This window comes from Dreissena polymorpha, chromosome 3 (genome assembly GCF_020536995.1).
Source record: "Dreissena polymorpha isolate Duluth1 chromosome 3, UMN_Dpol_1.0, whole genome shotgun sequence".
In the NCBI taxonomy this organism is placed as follows: Eukaryota; Metazoa; Mollusca; class Bivalvia; order Myida; family Dreissenidae; genus Dreissena; species Dreissena polymorpha.
The window spans coordinates 46,735,573-46,761,858 of record NC_068357.1 but is presented as its reverse complement, the minus strand read 5'-3'; the positions used below and the strand labels follow the sequence as shown (position 1 = coordinate 46,761,858).

At 33.5% G+C, this 26,286-nt stretch overlaps 1 protein-coding gene and 1 long non-coding RNA gene across 2 annotated transcripts in view; one reads left to right on the top strand and one right to left on the bottom strand.

The window, feature by feature from the left end:
• Nucleotides 1-26,286, top strand: part of LOC127874060 (prostaglandin E2 receptor EP2 subtype-like) — an 80,962-nt gene that overhangs the window by 18,155 nt on the left and 36,521 nt on the right.
• On the bottom strand, nucleotides 11,771-14,046 carry LOC127874061 (uncharacterized). Its single transcript, XR_008046598.1, has 3 exons — nucleotides 13,935-14,046; nucleotides 13,560-13,702; nucleotides 11,771-12,757 (listed from the first exon to the last, which is right to left on the bottom strand). It is a non-coding gene; the product is annotated as an uncharacterized LOC127874061 (long non-coding RNA).

Here is a 26,286-nt window from a genome sequence, read left to right as displayed (position 1 = left end):
TTTAAGTTTGAAAACATTAATTTTAAATCAGTAATATTCAATCCATTATATGTTTATAGATCAATGAAACAACTATGCATTTTCTGTATTGTATTTGACATTTGTCGTGATTCTTTAAATAAATTGCGAATGAAAACGTTAATAATTAACGTTTAACACGATCATGAGTGTAAAGAAAACAAATTGCATATTTAATAAACTTTTCATACATATATTAAAGAGCCACATCAGTGCACACACTATGTTTGATAATTCATTCGTTTGTTGGATATTGTTTTCTGTTTCAAACACATATTAGGTCATATCGCGGAGATTGAGTTAGCCTTACCATGTGTTCATAAGCGAACTCACGTATTCAAGTCGTATTCGACTATGTGCTCATGCCTACTTTCGGGAATCATCATGAAATTATTGCCGTTCTTAACGAACAAACATGCCTAAGCTTATTGAATTAGAGAAAAACAATAATCAAAAGAGAAAAAGTATATGTTCATGCACATGGGCATGTGAAATCACGTCCGTACACATACCATCATTAACTAAGCAAATGAAACAACGAAATATAAAGTTTGGAATGATATACATGTGAAATTAAAGAGCATGGTGTAATTAAAGAGCATGACAAGTTTTGAATATATCTGCTACATAACGTAATGTTATAACCCACAAACATTTTACTGTAACATAACGTTTTTTAAAGATAAGTGGTACACGAAATACACGTCGAAAATCTTTTTAAAGATATTTCGTGTTATATTTGATCGAGAATGTAACCCGCCTCCCAGTTTCGCTGAATTGGTCAAGTTTCCCACGGGAACTACTTCCCCGTACCCCCCCCCCCCCCAAAAAAAAAAAAATTCGTACCCAATTTTGTTCGTACCAAATTTGTTTTTCGTACCCAAATTCTTTTTCGTACCCAAACAAATTTTCGTACCCTTTTTTTTTCGTACACAATTTTTTTTCGTAACCAAATTTTTTTTTCGTACCCATTTTTTGGGGGGCAAATTTGTGTACCCAAAATTTTCGTACCCATTTTTTTCGTAGCCAAAATGTTTGTACCCACATACACAATTATGGTGATGTAGATAAACTTAAATTGATGCTTTTATATCCATCCTCTTCAAAAGCATCGTCACACCAGTACTGTCAGTACTTTGATTTACAAACGAAGCCACTTATCTCTAGGTTATACAACATTTACTTAATACGAATATACGGCTGTATTTTTATTTAATATTACAAAATATAATATAAAAGTATGTTGTGTACATTAATTAGCTTCATAAACAAGTAGTGCGTGTGGTGCGACTTTTGTTTGAATATCAAGAAGAGAACGTAAAGGAAATACATGCTGGAGTTTTATGACATCTTATTGTAAGCATTTATGTGTTTTGTGAAAGAACGTTTTTTCATAATTCATATATATATGTTATTTTAGAATCGTATAGAAATTGGCAAAATTCGTCCGATAACACCACGTGTTTATTATCATTTATCATTTAACTAGTAATGATTGATATATTAATCATTTAACTATTCAACAGAAGCTATCAGTCATGTCATAAAGGACAAGCGTTGACGAATTTTGCACACTTTCAATATTTGTGTGTATGTAAATGATTTTGAAATTTCACTAAGTTAATTGATGTGAGGTTATATTCGTATTTGAACATTTGGCTTATGTGCGATTTCGTTGAAACCGACATTGATATTTATGTGAATGTTTGATAGCTTGGATGCATCGAATGAAGTTATGAATGCGATAAAAGTAAATTTCATTTCCTTCGTGGGTAACATTTTTTATAAATTCGTTTTCGCATATATAGCTCTTTGTAATGTCATTTGAAGGAAGGTTATAAATCTGGATCTACTTAACAAGAAGGGTAAATCTTTCCATAATCATGAATAACAGAAACAATTCGTTTACTAATCCTTGTTAGACGTCACTGGGATAATAAAATTCAACTTATCTAATGTCAAAATGCCTGTCACCTGATGTTATATATCGTCCGTTAACATGTGCATAGCTAAGATATGTGACTCTTTCTCGTATTGAACATAACGCTTTATAATTATTGCACCCTACTCATTTCTAATCATATGTTATACGTTAAGGATTTTTCAAAAAGCGACAAGTTATCCTTAAATATATTATGCCCCATTTTACATCTAATAATTGCAAGTCCGCACATTTATGGTTTTAGCCATTCGACATACGTATTGACTGTTGTTACTGTATTACAATGCTCAGAAAAAATCAAAACATTTGCTTTCTTTCGCGTTGGATGCGTTTGAACCTCAAGTGTATTGATGAAGCTTACTACAAGAAAGTATATTCTGTAATATATCTTTATAAATTATTTATAAAGGGAATACAAATTAACCATGACTAATTTACTGCTAACACAGTAAATTAGAACCAGAAAAACTTATAATCATTTAACGCCCATTTTCAAGCAAAAAAACACAAAAAACTGAAGATCATGAGTCTACTTATGTTCAAGTGTCCATCTATAAATAGCACAATCCGTAAAATAATTAGCAAAAGATGCACGAAGCAATAGAAAAGCAACTTTCTGCCGTATAATGATGCGATGATCATTACCAATCTGATACATGTATTTGCATGCATATGTATTTGTTTATTTACGGTTACTTTATATTTATGTTTGAGATACGAATACTGTTGTTTTCGGAATTTAAAACGCAGTGTCAACTCGGAAAGCGTTTTACCTTATCATAACATGTTCGTTTTGGAAGTTAATGCTTTCATTGATTCTGGTCAGCTCAAAATGATCGAAAATGATAGCATTGTGAATGAACTCTTTTAAATATATCTCATATAACGAAAAAACGTCATCCAAATTCGTTTACTCGTTTATTGTAATATAATTCAGTATATATGCAAACATGAGAATTGTGTTCATAGATACGTTGATAACGACAATGTGTAATGGTAATATATATTAATGCATTAATAACGTTATATTTGTACAGTTGGGGAAAATTAGAAATATCAATCTTATTCCATGGTATGATTGCAATGCTTCCAAAAATAGCAATAAAGGTATTTCCACATCGAACATGTGCAAACAACATGCTTTAGTGCAACTGTAAACTGATTTATCAATTGCGTGTGTTTCTTATATTCGATTATGAAATTTAAATAAGATATTGACTATATTTTTACAGACGCTTATGTCTTTAACAAAAGACTGAAAAACGATGTGAATGATTCGATGCAAACATAAGTTTAAATTTGTTTTTTAAAACACAAAATTCCATCTGAATGTATGGCAGATCGTTTTATACTTGATTTATAATTATATCAATTTGTGAATTTCGTTCGACAATACTCCATTAAAGCTTGTAGTTCTTTAAGTTCCATTTATGTAAATGATTTCGAATTGTTATTTGAAAGAATATCCTACAAATGCAGCATAAAAGGAAGCTTATGTGTTATTTATTCTGCGAACCCTTTCAGGAAACATTTGTGTAATATATTCACTCGATAATGTTATCTATTTCGTTGAATACCTGATGAATAATGCTATTGATGGCAATGTATTACTACCTTATATAACACCAAGTAAAAAACGTGTATGTTTAAGTTCGAATAATTCATGAGTAGAGAAAAGACAACAAACAAAACAAAAATCAATTGAGTGAATCTGATTGAATCGTGTCTAGATAATTTTAACCAGAAGAATTGCACACAAAAAGTCTAAACAATCTTTTGTAATTTACTTGGTCTGGTACAAAACAAAGTGCACCGAAACTGGTGCATTATGGATTGAGATCTTTCTTAACATAACCTGACAGTTTTATTGAATAAAGAGCACGCTTCAAAGCTCATCTGTCAGCTTTGAAATGAGGCGCACGAAATTACTATCATTTACAAAATCATAGCTTGGGTAACATTAGACAAATATAATCCTAAATGGTCCGTTTGCTACATAGGTTATGTAAGTTTGAATCGTTGGAGTTAATGAGTACAAAATCAAAGTAACATTGTTTACACTTACAATCAGTTTTTTCCACAATAGGTAATATCGACGGATTGGGTGTTTCAACTTTCTAATATATAATATAAAATTTGCTTTATGCACAATTATATTGCCTTAGTTGCGTTTATGAAATACGATAGAATATTTCACAGTCGTTCGTGAACAGCGATGCCTATACACATTTAAAACGATTTTAAAATGATATCCGACGAATTATTTAATTTATACTTAATATGTGCGGTGTAATATATGAAGATCATTTCGGAGCTCCAAACATTATATAGCGACCTTGTTACGCATACAGAGTAAGTATGGGTGTCAGCTTGCGTTTAATCCATTCAAAGAATTGTGCAGACGAAGCCATATCTATACTATGCAAGGCTGTCTTTCATGGTCTAAAGTAGTTGTTTAATCATAATATACTTGACAACTGTCATTTGTAAAATGTTAACTGCTATATGACTTTGAAAAATAAATAGTTATCGAATTGTACAAATTATAAAATCACTTTTGTTGAAAAAAATAAGTTTTATATTTGTAAACGTATAGTCGTTGTTTTTTTATCAATTACAATTCATACGTTTTATCAATCCTCAGTATCAAACGTAAAAAAAAACTTCAAAATATATACATTTTCCTCATTGCGTGTTCATTTCGATAACGCGGACGAATAGTGTTTCTTGAAAAAAAACACATGTAATAAGACTTTTGATGTATAAACAACCCATTTATAAACATGCCATTTACACCATGAGGTACTTTTAAAATGCGTTATTAAATAGACGTTCAGTCGGTGAAAATACCAATTGATAGAGGTATGGCATGCACATAAGGTTAATATATATGTACTTGTAGCTTCTTATCACTATGTACGAGCACACGTTCAGCGAACACGTTTCTGCAGATATTTTTTTATTTAAACTTTTATGAATGAAAGGGTGCTCCGATTAAAGGCAGTATGCACGATTTTGGTCAAATATTTTTGAATTTATATAAAATGTGTAAAAAACTTATTATACATTTATTTCAATATAAATTAAAATGTAAGTTAAGAAGAACATGTGTCGAACAATGCGAAATAAGCCAGATACTTCATTCTGAAATAGAAAATGTCTGTACAGTCGAATTCGCCAGCATGTATATCAAGCATGTACAATGGGATCTAAATTTAGTTTTAGTGCATATTCGTTCAACGACACAAAGACACATTTTTGTTTCCTAACAAATAAGAGTAACAGTGTCGGCATCGGCTTTAACCAGCCAGTTAAGAAATTTACTGAAGTAACCAATATTTGATTTCTAGTACCATATACAGAGTGTTAATTTATGCTATTAAGCATTCCTAGGCCATATTCATATGTTGGTTTAAGATTGCAAGAATTACTTGTTGACATAGAAATCGTACATTCTCCCTTTAAGGAATAACTTACCTCTATACTGTGTAATGTTTCGTGTTGGGTGCTGTCGTTTTTTTTTTAAATAAGATTGCACGGATTTTAAATTGCTGACATTATACAATATATCATGGTGAGACTATTTTGTTTTTGTTTACCGAGATAAAAGCAATTTGCATTAATTCGATAAAATAATGCCAGACAGAAAAGTTTAGTTTTTACACTAACCTCCGGTTACCAATATGTTGGTCCGCTAAAGTCATTTTTCGATTCCCCACTTTAAGTAGAATATAAAAAGACGTGATGAGTTATTCCTCATCTTTAAAATCTCTTATTATTCTCCGTTTTAAATATTGCTTTAAACGTAGATGTATCAAATTTAGAAAAATAGGTTTGCAACTCAACCTCAACATTTAATACCTGCAAACGTAAAATGTCGGACCAACAATGTATAGTCGGTTAAGTGAGTGGAAACAAACGCATGTTTGCGCCAAATGTACAACATGCATTGAGAAAAGTATTCTGGCCGGAAGAGTAAACAATGTACACGAGTCTTTCGGCTAAAACATGGGCGCAATGTCCTTGGCATGAATGCATAATTTTTCAACAATAATTGTTCTTTAAATAGTTGTACTCAAATATAAACCGACTTTTCAACATTTATTTTCACTTACCCTTGCTGTGAAAGTATTGCCAAATTGGTGAAATCCAGGAGTTATTGAATCGTCATGTCTTTTTTGCCAGAACAAAGGATAAGATAAAAATGCAAATCACTTTACTGAAAGGCTGCATTTTTGTTAATTCTTTTTACATACCTTTTCATCACACCATTTCGTCGTTGGTAATAAATATGGATCAACCCAAGCAGGTGAGCATTCATCTCAGCATCATCGAAACATATATTATATTCAATCGTCTTCAAGTTTATGAATAACAACTTTGCTGATGCCAATGATTCTGTTGTCTGCAACCAGCATTCATCGTACACTTAATGTGGGAATGTATGTGAGAATTGATTTCGAAAAATTTTAGAGCGTTAAGGTGGGCTACACGTGTTTGTATCGTCCGTGCGGAACGCAATTAAAATATATTTGATGGTTAAATCTCCAGGTGTGGTCTCAAAGAAGGATTTATTAGTTATCGCCACAAGAGACCAAGATTCATTGAACTATGACATGTGTGATATTATTGCAATTCGGTCAACGAAAATAATTGGAAAAATATTATAAGAAACACCCTTATACTTTTAGAACCGATGGATGTGGGCGTACTGATGCTTCATTATGCTTCATTCACTTTCAAACAAAACAATACGATCGTCTTGAAAATAAACAAGAAATGGACGTGTTTTTGTTTACATAATGTTTGTAATAGAACTCTCAAAATAGAGTAATGTAACAGATACTGTAATATCGCTTTAAAATGAAGTTCAGTACCGAGTAAAGATTATCTGATCTATATGACAGTCAAATATATATTACATATATGTTCGTCGATACAGTTTCCGTTTGTTTGTTTTTATATTTCTATATTGCAGTTTGTGACTGTGCTATAAATTAAAAATAGATATTGCCAATAGTAATCCTTAGCGCACTCTTTGAACGTCATACTTCGGTTCAAAAGTATACATAGAGGATATTTGTTGGATTCGGTGGAATATCGATTTTATTTCACGAGTGATCATAGAAAACAATGTTTTCACGCGTGGCGAAGCCACGAGTGAAAATATACATTTTCTATGATCACGAGTGAAATAAAATCGATATTCCATCGAATCCAACAAATTTTCTTTTTATTTTATGCTTTTTTCAACGTTTATTTACATTGTTAATGAGTTTAACTGGATAATTTCGCTGGATTAATGACGTCATTTCGTCGAAAAAATTACGTCATTTCACAGTAAAACAGTGAAAAATATTGATATTTTTCACGGTTTAAAACAGTGGAATACCAATTATTTTTCACTGATATTTCTCTATAAACCACCGGAAAGCATAAAATAAAAATAAGTATTTGACATGAGTTTAGAAAAAATATCGACCTAGGAATTAAATGACACAACCAATTATTTATAATTTATTATTTTGTTGAGTAAACTAATGTGTGAGTTGTCTAAATATTTCGGTCAGGATTTCCAAATAACATATAAATCAGTCTGAAAAAAAAACATATTTCTTCTACTTACAGCTTTCAAATAAGAACTGGTTACATGAACTGACAGTTGCATTTTGTATTTTCCCTCTTTAAACCAAACTTCGTGTCGGGTCGGAAATAAGTCCAAGAGAATAATCATTATGATTATACGATCATTTGTCAAACAAAGTAAAGAAGTGTTTGTGTGGGTGTATAACTAAGTTGTTCATTAATTTATACTTAATAGTTAATTTGTCTTATAGGCGAATTTTACCACATCTGTCTTTCTGAATTACATTTTAAATAATATTAAATACAGAAGCCGATTTAATGTATGATTGAAATTGATATTTTGTTATACAAGTAATTTAAAAACTATACAAATACCATTTGAATAATGAAGATAATAATTAAATTCATGCCTCTACAATATGTAGCTATAGATCCATTCTAAATAATTGTATACGTGTTACATCTTTTTAAAACATTTTTCCATTATTGCGCTTTTATTTATTAAGCAACTTAACAAGGTGTAGTGTTATCAATTTTATCAGAGATTTTACTTCATACTGCATAACCTTCTGCCATACAAAAACCTCTCATATGTTGAAGTTGAAATGGGTTGCTGTGCTTTGATTTGATAATATAAAACATATCAACCAATTTATACAATATTCTTTGAAGACCATCAAAGTTGCAATAGTGCATGAGAATGAGATACAATATATTAGTTGCGATAATGTTGATCTCGTATAACTTAACAATGTGCATCTATTACGATGGAACATCCAAAAATATATGTTCTTATTTGAAACCGAATGGAACATAACTTTAAGTTAGTTAACTTAGTTATGGTCATAACTGGTTATCTTATCTTCGTTCTTGTAACTTCTGAATTATACTATGCATCAGTTTGGCTTAGGGGTGGACGCTATTTAATTATTTCTTCTCGATTGAAATACCACTACTTCAGATTTTGTTGTCATTATGTAACTACTCTACATGATGTTTCATATCATCCTATATGAGCGGTAACGTATTTCCTAATCCTAATAAACGTCAGTAAGTTTATAGATTACTAAGGTGGTGTTTACGTCAACGTGTCAACTTTTGTTACATCGCGCCTTTCAGCACAACAATTTCTATTACTTCCATGTGGAAGTTCAAAAGCATTAGGCTCCACGCATGGTTTTTTGACGAATAAATGATACATATTTTCCTCTTTCTTGTTTGTATTATACAGGTCGCGCGTCGTGATAGAATTAGTTTTTAATTATAATAGAAGAAATGTCTGTAAAGCGTACTAGATAAGTTTAAATACCACTTCTAGCTAAAGGCAGGGTTAACAATCTACTATAAAATATTTTTCTCATCAGGAACAATAATGTTTCAATTGATTTTAATACATAGTCATGCTATATATATTTTAAAAATATGCATACCAAATTCTTTAAAAAAATCTCATGTTCGCGATCTGAAAGATTACCTGTAGTAGCTCATAAATAAAGACTCATGCAAACATCTGTACGTGACATTAATTGCCTCTTTTTACGTCGGTTATTTGTTTCATGTTCATTATGTGTATATTGATCATGCCGACAATATGCTTGTTCGCACATAAATCACCACACCATTGCTGGAACATATTTGTTGATGTTTTACGTTTTTTATATTGCTAAACGCTTATCACATGGAGTAAATATGGTGTACACTGCACAGGTATAATCTCCACTATATTAAGTTCCCTTGAAACAATGATGACAATTCATTATCATCCGAACTTCATTTTCAACAAAAATCAGTCTGGAAATTTCTTTATTCTAGCATATTCCTTCTTTATCAAATTGCGCACAGTTCATTTCATTCATCCATGGTATTTGTGTCCTTAAAATAAGAAATTTCTTAACATAGTTCGTGTACAGAAAGTTCTTATTTAAAACAGTTCAAAAGTTGCAATTTATATTTTGCCCTCTTCGAAGCAACATTGTGACAGGTCGCAAATTAATCAAAGAGAATATTATTTATAAAATATTATTTTTCAAACAAAACACGGTGCCTATACCACGTGACTTTTTAAGATCTGTGTTGGGAGAATAAAGCGCGACATTTTAAATGATGTATTTTTAAATAATTCAGCATTTTTAATGGGATATAGTGGAGAGCCCGTTCATTCGTGAGAGTTTTCTATAGGTATCATGATCTTTTTAAACAAATAACTATTTTTTCAGTAAAGTGCAACCGCGCGTTTGTAATATGAAGTCCCCACACTGATCCGACATTTTTCTAACCGTTCGAAAGCGCGGTTGCACTTTATTGAACAAATACTTATTAGTTTAAAAAGATGTTTTTGTGAACAGGTCACTTTCACAAGTTAAAGTGTCACCAATTTCGTACGAAGTTTCATATGACCAATTAATACTACATGAAATATTTGCAATAAAAAATCTCCTGCAAATTTAAGTTTTAAAAAAAAATCGAAAAAGCTCCAAGTGAGCACTAGTACATAAGGAAGAGAAATAATTAATTACCGCAGTTGCTTTATGTGCATTCCATTTAACTTAAAAACTGCATTTTTTCTAAAGGAACACCCAATATCGGATGTTATCATTTTTAATTCTAATCGAATGCAACATGAATATATTTTTCGTTATAACTGGTTTTATTAACTTTATTCTCGTAACTCAGGATTTTACCATACCATGCATCGCTATTTCCCACGGAGGGCCGTCGAGCGGTTTCGCTCTTTCTTCTTGATTGAAATCGCTCTACCTCAGTATCAGTTGTAAATCTGAAACTACTCCACAAGACATTATTATTCCTATCATCATATCTTACAGTGTCAACTTATTTACTTATCCTGGTAAACGTAGTTAAGGCAATCAGAACCATGAATTGAGATAATGTCTAAGTGTCTATATGTCATATATTACCGTCAAAGCAAATACTTATATCGCTCATTAATGTTATACTTACCAAAAGTCGAATGATGCGAACCAGTTTGATACCGGTGTTGAAAATATCACGAAACATACAAGTCATAATTTTTATAACTTGTACATTTCCGATATAATCTCATTTTAAATCTTCAACGTATGTTGTAACGTAGCATGGTTTTGTAGAATTGTCACCTAAACGTTAACAATATTTTTTAATGTATGTTCCTAGGATAATAGAGCATAATCTCGAATTAACGTTTCTACTTTCAAACACCCATTGGCTTATTCTGTCTCGGGAGTCTCTGGAGCACAGCATGTTATCCAGAGAGATTAACCTTTGATAGCCAATGCCGAGACAGTTATTTTTCGCCGTTGTATACCCTTTCTGACTTTTGTTTATTTTCTAAATGACGCTTCCTTTCGAGCCATATCAGTAAAAGGTGATTAGCGTTTATTTCGTATTAAAATTCGATTTATATCTCGACTTTATTCCCCGCGAATTTTCTTAGTGGAGCTGTAATTAGGAAATCCCGCCATAAAATTTCAGAGCGAGTAAAGTCGAGATATAACGAATAATAATACGAAACAAAGGCTAGTGACTTCCTTGCTGATATGGCTGGAAAGTGTGCGGCATCAAATACATTAATTCAGGTAATAAAGGGCATTAAGCGGCGAAAAATACTTGCCTTGGCATGGACGTCGCCACCTTGACTATTACGTCATTACGCCTTCAGATGTCGTAAAAAGTGGCCTGATCAAGATCAAGAGCTAAAATTGGTATTTTACATGTTTGTTTATAACTGCTATTTCGATGCCAATTCAGAACCGTGCATGTCCACACCTTATGCGTGCAATTAAAGAAAAGGGAATGAATTACATACGGACAAATACTTAAATTTCGTTTACGAATTTCGTTACTTTTTCTGGCGCTTGATTTTTCAGTTTGCAGTGTATGGGGCCATGAAGTCTAATTGGTATGTGCCAAATGGAACATTAAAACACCGTGTTACTTTTTGAAGCAAGGACGAATTGTATACACAATTTTGATTGCAATACATTTAAGAGACGTAATTTCTCCAGAAGAAATCATTTCGTGTAAAAGTGCACACATTACTTGGTCAATGGGAATATTATTTTAATTGATTTTTAATAGGATTTGCTAAAAGCGATCTGAAATATTTAACAGAAGAACGATGAAAGGATTTTTCTCACGTGTTTTCACTCATCTTTCAGCACTGATGTAGACTGATGTAACCAACTGTAACTTTGTTACTACATAAAAGCATAAGTGTGCAAATGTTTTTGAGATATACATCGCCTTTATTTTATTTAACTATTAGTTTGCTACATAACAGGTGTTCAATATTTAAATTTTGTTTGTTACATATGTCATCTGCTGCAGTATGTAGATGTGTTTTTTTCTGCCAATTCTTTGCATGCATGTTCGAACTTGGCCTAGAGACCATCTAGATAAAACTTGTGAACAAGTTAGGTGAAGATCAGATGAAAACTACTTGAATTAGAGAGCGGACACCAAGCTGAATGTTAAAAACGCACTAAGTGACCCAGTGAACTAGTTTTTTGCCCTGCATGCCCCATGTTCACAATTGGCGTAGACATTATGTAGATACAACTTCTGACAGAGTTTGGGAAAGATCGGATGAAAACTACTTGAATTAGAGAGCGGACACCATGCTGAATGTTTGAAACGCACTAAGTGACCCTATGACATAGTTTTTGGCCCGGCATGACCCATGTTCGTCTTGACCTAGACATTATCCGGATGCAACTTCTGACCAAGTTTGGAGATCGGATTAGAACTACTTGAATTAGAGAGTGAACACGAAAAGTGTTACGGAGGACAGACAGACTGACAGACAGACAGTGCGAAAACTGTATGCCGCCCGTTGGGGGCATAAAATATATTTTCATGTATCTGACATGGTGTGCAGAAACAACAAAAATGTAAAAATAAAATATTCCCTTCTCATACTTAATATATAACCTATGGATGACAGACTGATTGGAAAAACAACACAATATACACATTGTTGATATTTTGTACTCAAATTCATGCACATCAATAAAAAAAGTATTGTATTTATTCTTTGAAGAAAAATCACCTGTTAAGTCTGGATTAAAAAATCTTATCTGCTAAAAAATGTCAATCACAACACAACATGAACACAATATATTGTCAATATTATCATCCACACAGAGTCCAAACTGTCAGTAAACTTGGTAAGCTCAGGTTGCATCAGGATTTGCCGAATTCACTTGTAAAGATCTGCAATAATTAAAATAAAAATGACTGATTACAAACCTTAAACAAACACATAAAAAATACATATCACCAGTAGATACCAAAGGCTTGTCAACAATTTATTGAAATTGAAAACCATGTTATGTTTTAGTTTTGCCTTAATGCTTGTCTAACTTAATCTACATGTATGTGAAAATAACACAAGACATATTATTAAAATTATATAATCAAGACGAAAAAAATATTATTGCTCGGTACATTATACAATCTGAACCCTCAAGTTATGCATAGTGAATAGTATATTGTCAATGTTTAATATTAAAAAATAGTATCCATACTTAACACCATAAAGGTAAACCATCTGTGTTTGGAGAATAAAACGCACCCCAGTTAACATTTTCACGGATTTCTTTTTAAATATTTCACTATTTTAAATGGGATAAAGTCGAGAGCCGGCTGATTCGTGAGAGTTTTCTATAGGTATCGTGATTTTTTTAAACAAATCAGTATTTTTCCAGTAATGTGCAATGACGCGTTTGAACGGTTAGAAAAATATCGGATCAGTATTGGGACTTCATATTACAAACGCGCGATTGCACTTTACTGAAAATTACTTATTTGTTAAAAAAATCATAAAATCTATAGAACACTCTCACGAATGAGCGAGCTCTCGACATTATCCCATTACAAATGGTGAAATAATTTTAAAAGACATCCTTAAAAATGTTATCTGGGTCGCGCCTTATTCTCCCAACACAGATCTTAAAGTCACATGGTATACATGAAGGTGCAGTGTAAACAATGCAAGGTGTAAATCATATCAAACCTGCTTTTTAGCAGCACATCATTTAGTGTTCGCACTCCACTTTTGCCCAATCTGTTTTTCATGAGGTGGATTTGGCACATCCATCTTTTAGCCCTATATCATGATAGTTCATCATTGAAACTACCAGGTAGTAGGTTCTGCCCCTGAATAAATAAAATATAGCAAAATATTTATGTATGATTGTGTTATAGTTGAAAATAATACATGACAATGAAAACAAAGGTCTGCTGAAGTATTACATCTCAATACAATCTTAACGATATTCCGATAGTCCAGAAACATATTTACTGAGAACATTTAATCAGTTTTCTTAAGCTGCAACCTCTTGGTCATGTCTGACAATTCATTGAAAATATACAGTTTCAAAAGCATTACCACATATTTGTGTAGTTGGTCGTGCTTTATGAGAAAGATATTTTTTTCTTTCTACTTTCTTTATTTGTTGTTATGAATCTTAGATCATCATTGCTTTCATGTTAAACTTGATCATGAACACAACCATTAATATTGACATCCAAAACTATAAATTTTTACAAGAATAGAAACATTTAAATATGTACTAATAAAAATAATCAAATATACATTGTAATTAAACACATTCCTGACATATGCATCAATGCTATCATTTCGCATGGAATTGTCATCGCTAACCTGTCATTGTGAGATTGCACAAAGATTTGCAACATAAATTGGATATTACAGTACTTTATAATACAATCTTGCTCAGTTCACAGTCTGTTTAATGTAAAACAATAATTTTAAGTACATAAAATGAAAGTAGAATACGTCTAATGGAATATATGCCCGTAAATTGTTCAACGAAATGTTAATATTGTCATTATAGAAAAGTTCAACAACAAATGATAAATTGAGAAGTGTTTAAGATTTTGACAACTACCTAGGCAAACAGACACATAAACAGCGTCTAAAATCGTCGTTATGACCACCAAAACGGCTCATACAAACATCATGATTGGTGTAATAGATTCATTAAACATGAAATTCCATCTTTTAAGACCAACTTTGATTTTTTTTAATGAGAAAAACAAATGAAAAACTTATTTTAATTTACCTTTGACAAAAACCAGGAAGTTTATCCGAGAATTGTCACTGTCGACTGTGCCCTACTGTATTCATTGTTATTAATGCTGAGGTTAATTTAAACCATGTAAAAATCAAGAGAAAATAAGGAAAATTAAAGTTCCACTGACTTTTTTTATTGGTTTAGATTAAAGTTCAAAGTTAATGGCAAACAAGTTGTTATTGTTTTGACAAAGTCCGCGAAACGGTAGTTAGAGACCGTCAAGTGAGCAACTTATTCTCGCATGAATATGTAAACAATAAAAACTACTGCGTATGCCGTAGCCAATGCTTAACAATTTTGATTCAATAATATTTTTTGACATGTATTAAAGTTCAAAGTAAAACTATTATTAATGGCAAACAAGTTGCTCTTGTTTTGACAAACTCCGCGAAACGGTAGTTAGAGACCGTACAGTGAGGAACTTATTCTCGCATGAATATGTAAACAATAAAAACTATGTCGTAGCCAATGCTTAACAATTTTGATTCAATAATATTTTTTTACACTTTGTATGACACTGTCATGTTATATAGTGATGTTCTGTATTTACAAGCCGGGTTATTTAGATCTGCAAAGAACTAATTTTATTGCGCACGCACTTATTATAAGTGGTAAATCGGATTTATACAAATTTGGTTTTGGCAGCCAGCCAAGTCAGCTCATCTCAGAAATCGGTATGAGTACTATGGCCAAGGGGCTTCGCCCCGGGCCAAAAAAGACCAGTAACTGCACATTTGTATTGACACAATACACGCAACTGAATGTTGCACGTATTGTTACACGCGGTTTATGATTGTAAATCGTTGATAACGTATACGTTCACAAATACATTAACCCATGTATGCCTAGTGGACTCTCCCATCCTGCTTAATTGGATCGATTTATTTCCAAACTTAGGGATGTCTAGTATATTTATTTCTATATTTAAAATATAGGATAAAAAGGTTTCATTCATTTATCCTGTCTGATCGATGTTAGATAGGTTACGCGAGTTGTGTATCGCGCTCTTTCTTAAAAGTTGACCCAGCATTTGTAAAAATATTGCAAGACATGTACATTTCAAAAAAGGAAATTCATTTCTGCGTTGAATAAGACCGAGATCGTGAAAATCGCTGCACAATTGATGAAGTTATGACTGTTAAAAGCGATGCACCCCGTTTTCGGGTGATTTTGAGTTGGATACCTTGTTATATATATATTTGATAGTGAAATATATTTTTTCAGAAAAGTTGACTTTTCGTTATAATATGATTATTTATCATTCAAAATGATAATTTCACTAATTAATATCATAGCCGCACGCTTACCACCTGTGCAACATTTTCGTTGATTTCGAGCGTTATAGAGACTTTAACTGGACGTATCTGAAGTGGAGTCTTCCTTGCAATAAAAATGCAATAAAAGCAATCCTCACAGGCTAATCAGGGACGATACTTACGCACATGCATTAAACCCCTTTAACATGGAGCGAGGCTCATTTAAAAACAAGTGTCTAACTACATGTGTTTGTCTGTTAATTGATACAATTCCAAAATGGATGATAATTTACTGACACATTCGAATTCCATTATTAGTTCGTCTTACGGGCTGATATCGTTCTTTTTTTAGTGACAAAAGCTCAAAACGAAATCATTTCTTTGCGTTCTGCGCTGAAAATAATGTCGTTCAAGAGCAAGAGCAAGTGAATACAATGTCGTTCAAGAGCAAGAGCAAGTGAATACAGTGTCGTTCAAGAGCATGAGCAAGTGAATACAATGTCGTTCAAGAGCAAGAGCAAGTGAATACGATGTCGTTCAAGAGCAAGAGCAAGTGAATTCGATGTCGTTCAAGAGCAAGAGCAAGTGAATACAATGTCGTTCAAGATCAAGAGCAAGTGAATACAATGTCGTTCAAGAGCAAGTGAATACAATGTCGTTCAAGAGCAAGAGCAAGTGAATACACTGTCGTTCAAGAGCAAGAGCAAGTGAATACAATGTCGTTCAAGAGCAAGAGCAAGTGAATACAATGTCGTTCAAGAGCAAGAGCAAGTGAATACAATGTCGTTCAAGAGCAAGAACAAGTGAATACAATGTCGTTCAAGAGCAAGAGCAAGTGAATACAATGTCGTTCAAGAGAAAGAGCAAGTGAATACAATGTCGTTCAAGAACAAGAGCAAGTGGATACAATGTCGTTCAAGAGCAAGAGCAAGTGAATACAATGTCGTTCAAGAGCAAGAGCAAGTGAATTTATATTTGTATAAAAGTATTTGAGTCACTTATAAAAAGGGTAAGGATACAATTATATTAAAAGTATTTTATTCAACATCTCATATTTAAGAAAAAAGAAGTAAAGTAGTATAATGCTTGTTGTTTTTTTGGAGATGAGAGACATATGTCAGAATAAACTATTTATACATTATGCATACAACAAACGTTTTAAAACGCACATGCGTGAAGAAACTTAATGACGCTTTAATCTAAAAGTTTAAATATTTAAATAATATATAAACATACATTGTATACATTTACAATACATATAATGTACAATACATAAATTATATGAGTGTAGTTTTGTTAAGTTTGTATCAGAATTAACAGGAAAAAATACTGATAATCCTATGCCGGAAGGTGAAAGCGACACCGCGATAGCTGAAAATTTTGCCGATCACTTCCGGGATAAAATTAACAAAATTCGAGATGCCCTTGCAAGTTTCGAAAAATACACACCCGATCACAAGGAAGTACCATGTTTTGGTACGTTCGAGGAGCTAACCGAAGATGAAGTGAAAAAGATCATCAATCATCTTCAAACAAAATCATGCGAACTAGATGCATTGCCAACAAGAGTACTAAAATCATTTTTAAACGAGTTACTACAGTTCGTGACAAAATTGGTTAATCTCTCTCTGAGTCAATGAGTTTTTCCTTCAAAATTTAAACAGGCAATAGTAAGACCACTTCTTAAGAAAATTGGACTTGACCTGAGTTATGCCAACTATAGACCAGTGAGCAACATATCATTTCTATCGAAAGTGACTGAAAAGGCTGCTCTGTTTAGACTCAATATACACGTAAATGAAAACAATCTCCTTTCAAAAAATCTGTCAGCCTACAGACAATTCCATTCTTGTGAATCTGCTTTACTTAGACTAGTCAATGATGTACTCGAAGGTATGGAGGAACAAGAGGTTACAGCACTTATCGCCATTGATTTGAGTGCTGCCTTCGATACAGTCGATCATGGCATTCTACTAGACGTGTTGCAGAAACAATACGGTGCATGTAGCACGGCACAAAACTGGATAGACTCTTATCTTCGTCCAAGAAGCTGTCGTATAAGTGTTAATTCAGCTTTATCGGCGGCACGTTCTTTGGAGTGTAGTGTCCCCCATGGTAGTTGTCTTGGTTCATGGCTCTACCTGACGTACGCTGGAACACTGGTTGATGTCGTTCCTCCCTCCATCACAGTCTATGGTTTTGCAGACGACCACACCCCAAACAAGCGATTCAAACCTACATCTTCTTCTGTTGAAAGAACTGCCATTCAAGAACTTGAAAGTTGTGCACTCGTTATTAACAACTGTATGAACGGGAATAAACTGAAAATGAACGCATCAAAAACGGAATTCATCATGTTCGGTAGTAGACTCCAATTAAATAAATGTCAATCTAAAGATAAAGATATTGCTGGTGACACTGTTAAAGCAGAAAAATGCATACGGTATTTGGGTGCATATTTAGACGAAACACTAAATTTTAAAGAACACATTAAAATTAAGTGCCGTACAGCCATGTACAACTACCTTAAAATCAAAAAAAAATAAGCCAATACAGTCAAACCTGAATTCAGCAGTCAGTCAAGGGAAATTATCAAAGTGACCGTTGTCCACAGGTGACCGTTGAATTCGGATCACAATTTTAAGAAGGTTGGTCAGTTGGTAGTATTACTACGTGGTTACCCCACCCAGTCGTTTGCATAAAGTGTAAAACAAATGCTCATTGCATTAACAAAGCATAATAACAGCATTAACTTACGCGTGTACATTGAATAATAGAGAATAATATCTTTTAGATTTATTTGATTTCATATTGTAAAATTAAACAATGACTTTATCAACGCTGGTATAATTGTTTAGTCATGCATCTCATTCATTCAGTAAATAAAGCTTGTCACGTTCCGTTGACGTCACGTCCGTAAAAGTCTAAAAAACGGATTCGGTGTCATAAACCGATAGTACGGTGTAATTGTACCGTTCTAATTCAAAGAAATAGCGGTCATTTAATTTAGCGATAATTACTTTCAACAAGTCATAAACTCTGACATATTTTCTTTTGAAGATACCCCCACAATTATCCCCGGAAAAGATACCTTCTCAACACCTTATAATTTGTTTACTCGCAGCGGGCCGCTTTTATAATATCATAGACAATTACCGCTTTCAGACGCTTTAAACGCAAAATAGACGGACAAACAAAATGCTGTGTTTTTAATTTTCGCGACTCGAGACGACTGACGCGTGACCGTTGATTTCAGGTCAAGCATGAATTTCGGAGTGGAATATAGTGGCCGTTGGCCGTTATGGTCAGGTGGCCGTTAAATTTAAGTGTAATATAGAGTGTTTTTCGTCGGGGGGATTCCAGACTGACCGATTGTCTGCAGGTGACCGGTAAATTCAGGTGGCCGTTAGGTCAGTTTCGACTGTACTTTACAAAAGAAGCAACAGAAATACTCGTTTTGTCTTTGGTAATATCCCATCTGGATTATTGTAATCTCATCTTGTATGAAACAGCTCAATGCGAAATAAACAAAATGCAACGTATCCAAAACATATGTGCCAAATTGGTACTCGGCCGACAGAAATATGACAGTTCAAAAGATGCCTTGTATGAACTACACTGGCTACCTGTAAAGGCTAGGATAACATTCAAATTACTGACCTTCATGTATAATTGTTCTGTTGGTCACGCGCCAAAATACCTTACAGAACTTTTAAAAGAAAAAGTATCAGCACGTAACCTACGATCTACTGTCTCGTATGACGGATGTTATGATGTGAAACGCACAAAGAGAAAAACTTTCATGGACAGGAGTTTACGGAGTTGTTGGTCCGAAACTGTGGAATGACCTACCATCAAGCATTCGGACTTCTGTCTCAATAGACATTTTCAAAAGGAATTTGAAAACATTTCTCTTCAGAGACTTTTACAACCTATTTTAATTTGAATACCTGTGATTTCAAAACAAATCAAGGCTCAGTTGTATGGGCTTTTTTGTCCAACAACCTATGACTCGGAGGACTAAGAAATTAAAGAATTATGCGGGCTTCTTTGCTCGAAAATGATATTTATTATAAAAGTGACCGGTAACCAAAAATCGTTAGGGCTTCTTTGCTCAATGATTGAATGACATCATCCAGCGGTCTTTTAGTCACGCTTATCCCCTCTAGTTGTGTTTTAAAGTCACACTGAAATTTTAACCTTCAAGTTGTGTCTTGTAGTCACACTTGGTCAGTCTATTTGTGACTTGTAGTCACAATAGTTCAAATAAGGTTAAAACCCAAAAGAAGTGTCCGTAAGGGTAACATGCGACCGGTAGCTGTGGTATTCGACAGCAAGAGTGCAGAAATATCCTTTCACGTATCCTTTCAGTTAATGAAAAACAGTATCTTTATGCTGCCAAAACTTTGCTCATAATATCAGTATAATTATTGTCTTAAATCTAGTTAAATCAATTTATTACATAATATTTTATTTTTCCTGTGTTTTATTATCGTAGCCTGTATTGTTTTATGGCTTAAGTTTCTTACAGCATTTTTATTTATATCACACATTTTTAGATTATTAATCCTTTAATTAATGCTGCATAATAGTATCAATCACTCTTATTTTTATCAATTGTATGTATATATATATGTTTTGTACAACGCCATTGAAAATAATTATATAAATAGGCGTTTCATCAAATTAGCAAGTTTCAAGTTTGTTAACAAAGTTTTGAATGTTAGTGTGTGTTCTAAAGGCATTGGCCGTATTGAATCATGCACTTAATAATTACGTGAATAATGTTAGCTCTATGGTTTAGAATGTGCATCTTTTATCATAGTATATTGTATCAATCAATTTTAGGTATATAACAATATTCAAATAAAAGTAACATTATTTTTGCTTTACTCCATGAATTCGTATCTGGTTAAACAAAACTTAAGACGACATATTTTCTAAAGTAATGTTGTTATAGACTTAACGAATGTGTTGCCTGTCTGAACATTTTTTCTATGATACATTTTCGCTTTAATACGTAATTCTTATCGCCTAGTTTCATATCAACAATTGTAATTGCAGAAAGATCCATACAGTGTTCTTTTCGCTGGTAAATATGTCTTAAAAAAGCAGAATTTTCTTTCATTAAATTGACTGTTGCAATTGCATTTTGTATTACATTTTGCCAACTGTAATAAAATATAATCAACAGGCGTCTGGATGTAAGCATTTTCAAATACGAGTTTAATAATAAGCAGTTACATGACCAAGAGTTATTACAAATTATGCTCTTCTGAGCAATGGCGACGACGTGTTTACAGATAAACGTAAATACCACAGCTTGTACACTTGCTCTCTTGTTATAGCATGTGTTTTGTTGGATGACCAAGCTTTAAAATGAATAACATAAAGACAATTTAAGACTCAAGCGGTCTCCATATGCTATAAATTTGAGTTTATTATTGAATACAATTCACCATTCATTTGAAAGGCCAAAATTGCTTGTTCAAAATATAAGCTCTTTTTATACGCCCGTTTTAAAAAAAACGGGACGTATTATAGTTTCACCTTGGCGGCGGGCGGGCGGGCGGGCGGGCGGGCGGGCGGGCGGGCGGGCGGGCGGGCGGGCGGGCGGGCGTGCTGCGTCCATAACAGTGTCCGCTCTCTAATTCAAATAGTTTTCATCCGATCTTCACAAAACTTGGTCAGAAGTTATATCTAGACAATACCTAGGTCAAGTTCGAATATGGGTAATGCCGGGACAAAAACTAGGTCACAGGGTCACTTAGTGCATTTCAAGCATTTAGCATGGTGTCCGCTCTCTAATTAATGTAGTTTTTATCCGATCTTCACCAAACTTGGTCAGAAGTTATATCTAGACGATATCTAGGTCAAGTTCGAGTATGGGTAATGCCAGGTCAAAAACTAGGTCACGGGGTCACTTAGTGCATTTCAAGCATTTAGCATGGTGTCCGCTCTGTAATAGAAGTAGTTTTCATCCGATAATCACCATACTTGGTCAGCAGTTGTATCTAGGCAATATCTAGGTCAAGTTCGAATATGGGTCATGTAGGGTCAAAAACTTGGTCACAAGGTCACTTAGTGCATTTCAAGCATTAAGCATGGTGTCCGCTCTCTAATTGAAGTAGTATTCATCCAATATTCACCAAATTTGGTCAGACGTTGTGTATAGACAATATCTAGGTCAAGTTCAAATATGGGTCATGCCGGGTCAAAAACTAGATCACGAGGTCACTTAGTGCATTTCAAGCATTTAGCATGATGTCCGCTCTCTAATTGAAGTAGTTTTCATCTGATCTTCACCAAAGTGGGTCAGAAGTTGTGACTAGATGATATGTATGTCAAGTTCAAATATGGGCTATGGTAAAGTTATCAAGTTGTCCAAAACCTTCAAAAGGGCGTATCTTGTGACAGTTTGGCACTCTTTTGTATGTATTGTTTCGAGGTAATGTCAGTGCTATGATTTTATGTTATAGCTATATCAAGTAATTAACAATCTAAGGAATCAGAATATTACACACCACCTGTTTCAAACTTTTGTCGGAATTTCCCATAGAAGCTCAATGTCTAGTTCTCTTTTCTTCTTCAGCATATAACCTGTAACCCATAGATTTACTATGCTATTGCCTAAATGTATTTATCCCGGAAAACAAACTTTAGAGAAAAAAAATAACCTGCTCGTACAAATAAAGCTGACCCATTTATAAACCTTTCAAAATCACACAACGTATCATTCGTTATTATTTAAATCTAGCTATCATTGGTTGTTATATTGGACGAGCGTTGTTTTAATCGAAGGGTTAGTAGGTGTTTCTATATTCGAGCAAATTCCGGGATCATTATTTTGCCCTCGTATTTCGCATGCCACAAACGTACATTTGTTTGAATAACACGCGAAAGTGTAACATAAACGGGTAGATTTGCTATCCCGTATATCTGTACTAAGGCTTTTAGTTTCTACCTCGGTAGTTATGTCTCAACTCGATATGTTAACCTCAAAAATGGGGCAATCAAATATCAAGTGTAAATCATGTTTGCCATGTTTGTTTCAATCGGGAATGAATTGCCCCAAACCCCAAGCGTTAGGAAATGTACACTAAACAGCCTTGGCGTAGCCAACCAAAAAAGGGTATACGGTGTCGAATTGCACATGTTAATATTCATTAAACTTTATGTTGGTGATCTTGTGTTTTGGTACTCCAGGTAATGGGAACTTGTTTGTAATAAAGAAATAATTTCTGTTGAATTCCGGTGCGTAGGAATTTAAACAAAGCCCGATAGCCCGAGTTGATCGACAAATCAATCGTAATTACCGAAATAACAAACAGTTAGCCTTGAATAATTTTGATTATTCTACGATTTGTTTTCTAGTATATAACATTAAAATTATTTTAATATATTTTCCGCTATTTTTGTTTCTGCGAAAAATATTCACAAGTGCGTTTTCATGGCTGTAGCGCCGTTAAATGTCGCATCGCCGTTATATGTCGCAGGCTACGAGATTTGTCGCAACGTTGACGATAAATGTCGCAAGGAACGATAAATGTCGCAAATCCTACTGACGATATATGTCGCAACTTTAACGATAAATGTCGCAAAAAAATCAACTGCCTATATATGTCGCAACATTAACGATAAATGTCGCACACCTTTGTAAGTCATGTAAAAAAAATGAAAAGTCGAAGCAAAATGACTAAAACTTTTAGGTTAGATCTATTATACCCGACAAGGTTCATTGGGCCGACTTCCATCAGAATGGTCAGTTTTAGTTAGTATTGTCCAAAATGGTCAGTTGCGGTCAGTTTTGTCCGAAATGGTCAGTTGTGGTCAATACTGACCCAATCAATTCTTATAATTCTTGGCTCGAGTGGCCAGTTGTTGATTTCCCTGTGCTAAAGGGACTGCTGTTATCAAGATTGGCCAAAGGTTGTAAGATGTGACAAAACTGTAACGGGTTCAATCCCAGACTAATTTTTGGCATAACGAGAGTGATTTAGTTTCTTAACTATAGTGTATACGTTTTTTATAATGCAGAACTGTTTGATAGAATTAAGAACATGATCTTGAAGCGATAGATGCGGAATGTTATGTCCGTAACATTTGAAACATAACCTTGTTAAAAAAAACTAACTTTTAAATTTAAAAAAAGAAGATGTTTTAAACAATATGCCGTCATGTCGCTGATCACGAATTCGTTATAATTTTTAAGATATCTAAAGCCGTTCAAAAGTTATCAGTTTTAAAAAAAAAATACATATGTATAATATAATATAAAAAAAAACAATTTCATTTTTTTTAATAAAACATAAACAGTTTATAGTGTTGTTTAAAAGTTTTAAAAAAAATGAAACAAAAATAAAAATACAAAAGTTATAATCAATAAATATTTTGCATTAAGCACCCTTTTCATATAACTACGTCAAAAAACGAAATACATGTACGCTAGCTCGCTCGCTCGTTCGCTCCATCGAAATCAAACAATAAGATAGTGAAATCTATACGAATTCGTCTCGCTTCTCGCTGAATCCGAATCCGGTGTTAATTTTCCGATATATTGATCCGTTAAAGAATTATTGATTTTAAATGGTAAAATTCGATGAAAAATGCAGCACCGTTTAAACAGAAGCTCAAAATCCAGCATATACCTTAAATTCCAGTGAAATAAAACAATAAGATAGTCTAATATATGTGATTTTGTCACCCTGAACCCGAATCCGGTAATACTTTTGCGACCCCTTCAAGAATTATACTGCACGTGGCTATCAGCACCGGGTTCGTGAGACAAGATACAGGTTATATTAGTCTATGACTGTTTTGTCCCTAATTACCTACATGTACATTTATCCTGATTACCTATTTACTGTGGCTGAAGTTAGTTGAGATGTGTATAGATAGTTTGAGTTTTATTTAGTAAGTAATTGGAGAACGAGTGGCACGGGCACGCGGTTTATTATCACGCTTTGCGGGGGACACGTTTTGTCCATATACGTATTTTTGATATGCCGATGGGTCTAAGGGAGGTAATTTATTCAAGTAAACGCGGGATTTTTTTTTAGAATGCCTTTTATATCGCTTTTCCCTTGATTAAATGCGGATAAACTACTAATTTTAAAGTGTATTCTACCAGAAAAGGTTTCGGAGAAAGATATGATGAGGTTTTGATCGTTCGTAGGATGCGAGTTTTCTTATATATTTTCTATTGCAGGGGAGGTAATTATAAAACGTTGAAGGCTTCAAATTAGTCTAAGTTTATATATATTAATAGATCTTTTGCAAGATTAAGAAATGAGTTATCAGTAGTATGTAATCTAAGAGATATTAGAGATATTGGTTCGGATATATGGGGGCTATATAAGTAATCAGAAATTGGAAAATGTATATACAGTGATGCTAATCTCTACCCATGGTACTTATTGTCGCTCATTTTCATAACAGAGCGTCTCTCTTTTCCCTATGTTATTTTTTACGATAATCGATTCATCATTAGCTGTTCACAGTGTTATCCTCATTATTTATAAATCTTATAGCATTTTCTGTGTTTTGTCGATGTGAATTATCATCTAATTTAACACTGTCATACTCGCGGAAAGTGTCGTCCCAGATTAGCATAGGCAATCCGCACAGGGGTCGACACTTTTCGCTTTTATAGTTTTTTTGTTGTTTAAATACGTAAATCTAGTCCAGCCGGAAAGTGTCGTCCCCGATCAGCATACGTTAATATGAGATAAGACACTTGAGGCACATGATTTAAGGCCCGTCTTGCTCAATATATATATATATATATATATATATATATATATATATATATATCCAGAAAGTGTCGTTCCCGATCAGCATACGTTAATATGAGATAAGACACTTTAGGCCATGCTTTAAGGCCCGTCTTCTCAGACCAAGGCTCAATCATTTTCTTTGGTGGTCATGCCACTCGTGAAACTATCTTTGGTGGTCATACCACTCGTGAAACTATCTTTGGTGGTCATGCCACTCGAGAAACTATATTTGGTGGTCATGCCACTCGTGAAACTATCTTTGGTGGTCATGCCACTCGTGAAACTATGTTTGGTGGTCATGCCACTCGTGAAACTATGTTTGGTGGTCATGCCACTCGTGAAACTATCTTTGTTGGTCATGCCACTCGTGAAACTATATTTTTATATTTTTATAACCACTCGTGATATAAAATTCGACATACATATGTACACTGAATGATTGTGACATAAAAAAACACTACTTTGTATTGTTTAATTTTAGTCCGTGGACTGTAAATTTGAACTATTTATTTGAGCAGGGTCGTGCCTATGAAACTAAGTGCAATATGTGTAAAGCATACGACGTACCTTAAGGAGTTTTAACATCCAAGAATATGATATTAACAATTTAA